Source organism: Anser brachyrhynchus (assembly GCF_964034855.1).
Source record: "Anser brachyrhynchus genome assembly, chromosome: 2".
In the NCBI taxonomy this organism is placed as follows: domain Eukaryota; kingdom Metazoa; phylum Chordata; class Aves; order Anseriformes; family Anatidae; genus Anser; species Anser brachyrhynchus.
The window spans coordinates 25,646,941-25,654,381 of record NC_137695.1 but is presented as its reverse complement, the minus strand read 5'-3'; positions in this window follow the sequence as shown (position 1 = coordinate 25,654,381).

Sequence of the window (7,441 nt, the reverse complement as noted above, 5' to 3'; positions counted from 1 at the left end):
AAAAAAAAAGGGGGGGGAAAGGAGGAAGAGAGTAGTGAGCACTCCCCGGTGGCAGTGGTGCTTCCCAGATTTGAGGGAAGCACTGAGATGATCTGAAAGAAAATGTGACTTCCAGATTGGCTCCCTAAGAAATAACCCTTTGACACAAAAGTGTCAGGCAGGGGCTGTAAGCAAAAATATTTGTGCAGAACTATTCAAAGTACTGGAGTTGTCCCGAATGAGTGGGGAGCTAAAGGCCATCCCCCCAGATTCCTCCATTATTCATTCAAAGCTGACTTCATTTGCATCCTTCAAATTAGGGCAGACATTTAGAGTGTGCAAACTCTGAATTTCACCCTCTTTCCCGCTCCTCTTCTCACTGGAGAGGTTGGAATATTTTAATTGCTCTAAAATAAGCATGCAGATGTTTGAAGTGCTCATTACCATTCTGTTTTACCACATTTGATGTCAGTGCAGGGCCATGGGGCAAAAAAACGCAGATGTATTTACAGAAATAACTGTTTCTCCACCTCTGTAGCCTCTGTACTGCCAACGCTGTACATTGTTCGAAGTATTTTCTTGACAAACAAAGATAAATGGGTTCAATGTCAGTTTCATTCTTCATTTTTTTAAGCTGACTTCAGGCACTTTTGGCTCATGCCTAAGTGAACTATAAGGTTCCCTAAACATTTGATTTCAGAACCTGTGATAGTCTTTTGATAATAGATCAGCAATACATTTGAAATTAATCCATCCGTCAATAATATGAGATGGCTTTAATAATCTAACATAAAAGTCTACCCTAACAGTCTTTTAAACATTTGCAAAATACCTCTACAACATTTTTATAAAATGATTTCATCTGTTAAGTTCTGTGGGTACATATATGGATATACATTTTCACTGGAAAGGATATATATCATTACGTTTATAAATATGGAACAAAAATGCACCTGTTGCCGTGGGGAAGGTCAAATAAAATCTCTCCCACCCATTTGCGCCATACCCTACAGCCCCACTGCTGTCTTGGAGTTTTTCTCTCTGGATCTAGCTTAAGCCTCTGAGTAAAAATGTGAGTGTGCTGGCAGGTCATTGCAGCCAAGTTCCAAGTTCCCATTCCCCACTTACAAGCAAAGTTAAAAAAAAAAAAAGAAAAAGTCATCATTTGGCTTAAATAATTCTTCTACCTCTGAGAGCAAAACTAGCTCTGCAAATAAAGTATGTTATTCCAAGGGAGAGAGAGCAAACATAGGCAAGTTGTCTTCTGCTTATTATATTGTTCTCAACTATTTTAGTTTTGCTGTGTTTTGTATATTAGTGGCCGTTAAACAAAAGCACACTAGTGGTTTAAATCCCTGTTCAAACGGCGCTTATTCTTTGCTATGCTTCCAAAATTTACATAGCCAATTTAACTAGTTTTGTGGGGAGATCCTTTCATTGGAGATATTAAAAAAAAAAAAGGTGGAAAAAAAAAATAAAAGAGCTCTGAAATATCACAGGCTTTTCATGGATGGAAAAGAACGCTTTTTCATATTACATCTTCTTACTGGTGCTATCCCATTCAGAAGAGGGCTAAACTTTTATTTATTGCTGTAAGATCTATTCCAAATCCTACCCAAACCAGTGGAGTGTTTGTCCATTAAACAAGATGTACACATCTGTGAGTTCAAATGTAAGCTGAGGATTATGAGAATGCAGAATCTGTTCAAAACTTGAAATGTGGGGAAAAATAATAGAAGTTTTTTCCTCATTTATTTTGGTGGAGGCTTTTGCCATTTCATTTAACCACTGATAAGTGTGAATAATGGCTTTCTTTGACAAAGTAGGGTGATGGACTTGAGATCAAAGGTGAGGAAGATGAGCCATAACTGAAAGCAGAATATAGGAGCAGCAACGGCAGCCAGAGCAGCTCTAGGCTTTTATACCTATATAATTGCAAGGTACTGTGTAATACTTTGTCTTTTCTTACTAAGGTATTACATAGCTTCAAGGTGATTCATAAGAGTATTAAAGAATGTTACTTTTTTTTTTTTTTCTCAGATAAAATGCAAGCATTTTTCTATGGCCCTTCTTCGGTGTTAGCATAATTCCTTCGGAAATCTGTCACTCACCACACTGCTATGTATCTGCATCATACAGCTTTCTGGGAGCTAGATGGCAATGGTTTCCCACAGAAGATGGAAGGAAGCTCTGGTTAACTGTGCTTGGGACAGAGAGCAGGAGAAAAGGAAGGGAGATAATACTAGCAAACACTAGCTTTTTTTCTTGACAGAAGTGGGAAATTAGAATGTGCAGGGTGACTTCAACACGAGAGGTAATACTGTGTGTAACCGGGGATTGATTCCTCTCTCCTGCCTCCCACAAGAGTCTTCCCAATTTATAACGGCTAATTTTTAGGTAACTAAATGGCTGTGTTGAGAATATTTTTGCAATAAACCAAACCTTTTTTAATGCCTTAGAAGGTCTTAGAATGCCCTTAAATGGTATGTCATGCTGTGGTTTTTGAGTATATTCTCTATTCACACATGAAAAACTGCAGAATGATGTTCATACATATCTCTTAAAAATATCAAAGTGCAGGGTAAAATTTTTATGACTGACTGACAACTTAAAAGCCCATGACAGTCTATAAAGAAAAGTTTGTTCAAAAAGTTGTTCTTCATAAGGCTCCCGAGTGTATGCAAGGAGCCCAGCTCCTACAGAGTAGATGCCCTGCTCCTTCACTGCCTTTCTGCAGAGGCTGCAAGACTTTTCTAGAGAGCAACAGAACTGCAACAAGGGCCTCCAAACACTTTGCAGATGGACATAAAGTGATCACATCATAAGCAACAAAACTGATGCAGCCTTGGGATGGAAAGGGGCAGTTTTGCTGTGCTAGTTATATGAGAATTTGAGAAGAAAAAAAAAAAAAGAAGAAAAAAAAAACAAGGGATCATTTCTTCATTAGAATCTGTGGTATATAAACAATAGACAAGGAGTCTGGAAGACAAACAAAAGATTAAACATCTAAGGATCCCATTCAAGTCAAAGTTTACATCATGGTTCAGTTAGACTTGCAATGCAAACACCAGTGTGTTGATGGAAATCCTGCTCCACCTAAAAAGATAATATGCATACATCTCTTCAGGCTATGTGCTGTGTTCCAGGGCGAGGTACAAAGCTCTTGGTCACAGTGGGACGGATAACTCAGATGCATTTTAATATAGAGATAGTAGTGCATGCCTTCTGAACTAGTGCGCCTCATGCAACAGCACACCCTGACCAAAAATAAAGGCATGTTCTTCTTTAAAGATACATTTTCTATTAACTCAGATTTTCATCATGGTATATTTTCTGCATTTCCCATAGTTCTAAAAAGTACTTTCTATATTGCTTTTTTTTTTCCTTCTCAATAGGAAATGAATAAGGTTGTTTTCCTAACGCAAAACCTTATAAAATTAAAAAAGCTCAACTTATAAAATTAAAAAAAAAAAAAGGTGTCGGGAATCATTCATTTATTTTCCTTAGAACTACACTTTCCTGCTTAAGTTCACCTTGCTTAGTTCTGATATTTTTCAAACCATATTCAATTCTAAATCTGTCTTTCAAGTCCTTTCCAAGTCCTTTAAGCCCGACATGCTTAGTGCCATCCACATGTTGTATATACAAGTATCAAATGTTACAATTATATTAAATTATTATGGGTCACTATTCCAAACAGCAAGCTAGGACAGTTAGAAGACTGGATTCCATTTTAAATTCCTAGTGTGTCTGAAAGATACAGTCAAATGAGGAAAGCCTTTGAGAAACAGCAGAAATAAGAATTCTAAACCTTTTGGTTTAGAAAATGTATCAAACAGGGAAATGTTTTATCTTGGTGAAAAAAAAAAAAAAGATATGAATAGAAATAAAATAAGTCTTCCAGTATGTAGAAAAAGCTATTCAAAGAAAAGGGGGGGCTGTGATCAGTTTTTCTCCATATTCAATAAGAGGAGGAAGAGGAAAGACCTACTCAGAAAACTCAAGCCAGATGGCAGTAAATAGGCTCCCTAGGAAAATGCACACTATACCTTATCGGAGGTTTACAGAAAAAGTGGAGAAAGATGTCTAGTTCTGATAGATTGAATAGCTCAGATCCTACCTTGAAGAGTTCTGCAGGTTCATTCTTGAGACACCAGAAGAAATGAGTGCTCAATTCTATCTTTTCCCTATCTTCAGAAATCAGGATTGTGATATACATAGGATTTCCATCACAAGGAATGAGGGTCACAAGAGGATGCTCATCACAGGATGTGGTGGTTTTACTCGGGTGGGCGGACGAGCTCCACCACAACCGCTCTCTCACTCCCCCTCCTCAAAGAGGAACGTGGAGAAAATACGATGAAAAGGGCTCAAGGGTTGAGATAAGGACGAAGAGATCGCACAGAAATTATTGTGACCAGCAAAACAGACTCAGCATAGGGAGATAGTAAGATTTGTTGCTTATTACTAACAAGCTAGAGAAGTGAGAAACAAAGGAAAGAAGCCAAAAGCACCTTCCCCCCCATCCACCCTCTTCCACCTCCTCCCCCCGAGCAGCGCAGGGGAACAGGGGAATGGGGGTTATGGTCAGTCTGTAGCGCTGCTTCTCTGCCGCTCCTTCTCGGTCACTCTCGTCCCCTGTGCTGTGGGGTCCCTCCCACGGGATGCAGTCCTTGCTGAACTGATCTGGCGTGGGCTGCCCACAGGCAGCAGCTCTTCAAGAACTGCTCCCACATGGCTCCGTACCATGGGGTCCATCCCTCAGGAGCGAACTGCTCCAACCTGGATCCCCCACAGGCAGCAGCTCCTGCCAGGTCACTTGCTCCTGCGTGGTCTCCTCTCCATGGGCTACAGGTCCGGCCCGGGATCTGCTCCGGCAGGGGTCTTCCACAGGCTGCAGTCTCCGTCGGTGCAAGTCCACCTGCTCCAACATGGTCTCCTCCACGGGCTGCAGCATGGAACCCTGCTCCACCGTGGTACTCCATGGGCTGCAGGGGGACAGCCTGCTTCACCATGGGCCTCACCACAGGCCGCAGGGGACTTCTGCTCCGGCGCCTGGAGCACCTCTCCCCCTCCTTCTTCACTGACCTTGGTGCCTGCATGGCTGTTCCTCACTCCTCTCAGTCTCCCAGCTGCTGTGAGTAGTGCAGCGGGTTTTTTTTTTTTCCCTGTCTTAAATATGCTCTCACAGAGGCACAAAACAACATCACTTATTGGCTCAGCTCTGGTCAGCAGTGGGGCCCTTACCAAACATGGGGCAGCTTCTAGATTCTTCTCACAGAAGCCACCCCTATGGCCCCCTGCTACCAAAACCTTGCCATGTAAACCCACTACACAGGAGGAGGGAACTTGTGAGGGTGGGAAAGGAGCTGTGAGCTGTGTGTTTCCTAGAGAGGCAGCTAACCAGGCAGCATTTCAGAACACGATGCCCAAGGCTTTTAAGCAGGCAGCTACCTTGTGAAAGATAACACAAAACCCAAAGCAAGCTACCAAGTTACTTGTCAGGGCCTTCCTGTACTAGGCCTGAGATGGCAGAACACAAAAGAATATGCACAATGATTTCAGCTGTTGCTTGTGTTGATTTTGATAACCTGCAAATGCAGAGGCCCATACAAGTATGTAGCTTTACAGCACCTTAGGCTGCTCCCACCAGTATGGTCTGCCTTATGCTGTAAGGAGGGCAAGCAAACTCAAAGAAAGCTGCCCGGACCTGATCTGTACATAGACTAACATGTGAGAGAGTGATTCAGCTCCGTGGGCCAGCTCACTGCACAAGTACACAATGCAAGAGAAGAGGCCAGAACCTGGGGAAGCGTGATAGTTCTTCAAAGGCAACGCTGATCAACACAAGCTGCTGTGGAAGGCCAGTGTAAGATCATCCGTTAAATGTTCATGCAGGAGAAGAATGGTTGCAACATCATCCTGTACAAACACAGCTTAGGGAAACTCAGTCCAAAGCAATACAATCAGGAAATAGCCAGCGATTTGAGAAAACGAAACTAACACCCACGGAGCTTCTCAACAGATAACTGACCTGAAATAGTAGAAGCAGCATAGCTACTCTTTTCACGAGCACTAAGAGCATGCAGCCACAGGTTTATGCCTGCAGAGGTTCCCTCAGGCTGTGATCTGACCAGAGAGCACACCTGAGCGAGGGTGGGATGGGTGGCACTCTGAACATCAGTCCTGCTGCCTGACAAACCACGAACTACATGGAAACAGCCTATACCAACCTGCCTGCTCTTCCTAGAAGACTAGCAGGTCCTGCTGTCTCTGGTCTGGCTACTTAGCGTTACAGTGCTCATGAGACTTGTTCCCAGGGAAAAGGATCACTTGCAGTTCCCTACACTTTCCCTATTCAGCAACTGAGAATTTAAGGAAAAGACAAGGAACGTATCTCACTGTGGACCTGTGGCAGGGGGCAGAAAGTCTTCCTTTGCTGCCTTCTTTAAGAAACTGATAATGGTGAGCGCTGAATGCAAATTTAAGCAAGAGAAGCAACTTCAGTAAGAGTGGGCTCCTCATTTTTTTCAGCCTTTTGTAATTTTTTGAACAAATTGCTTTTGGGTTGGGGCATAGGAGCAGCTGCTGGCAAGAGATGGAGTTTCCATGGGATTGTCAAAGAAAGCAGTAATGCAAGAGAAATGCACTGAAAAAAAACCTCAAGACTTTTTTGAAAATGGTCTCTTGGGTAAAGCATATCACTTTGAAGAAAAAAAAAAAAAGCAAACAACACATTAGGCACAAGTAGCATGCTATATGCTTGCATAACAGTAGTTACAGAGCTCTCAAGAACTAATAAACTACCTCTATTGATGTCTATGTTATAATAGGTATGCAAGAAGAATGAAGATAAAATTCTTTAGCAAATGTCTGTGGCTGAGGATATTGCAGGAAGGAAAATGCTGAAAACCACATCCCATTTATTAAATCTTTGATCATATCTGACACAATTTTGAAACAAACAAACAAACAAAAAAACAACAACAAAACATGCTGTTTCCTATTTCCTGTTAGTGCAAAGCTGCAAATGCATTTTGCAACTGGGCTGTTCCATATCATTGAGATGCAACACAGTGGTCTACAAGCTGTACTTTGGTCATTGTAGGATTTATAGAACTGATTTAAATGGATAACTCACAGCATATTTTGGCAAGTTTTTTTATCAATAAAGTACTTCATATTGAGTCCTCATTTGGAAAAAATCAATAACAGCAAGTGTAAAGTCTGCGCAAAGAGCTATGAATCTGAGGCTCAAAGGATTCACAGTGTTATTCAACATTTACAACAATCACATAGTACTTTATCAGATCATTTTATCACACATTACAGGTACCGATTGTACTGGATTTATGTAACAAGGTTTTGGTAGCAAGGGGGCTGCAGGGATTCCTTCTGTGAGGAATCCAGAAGCTGCCCCATGTCAGAAAGATGTTGGAATCAGCTCCAGCTGCAAAAAGGA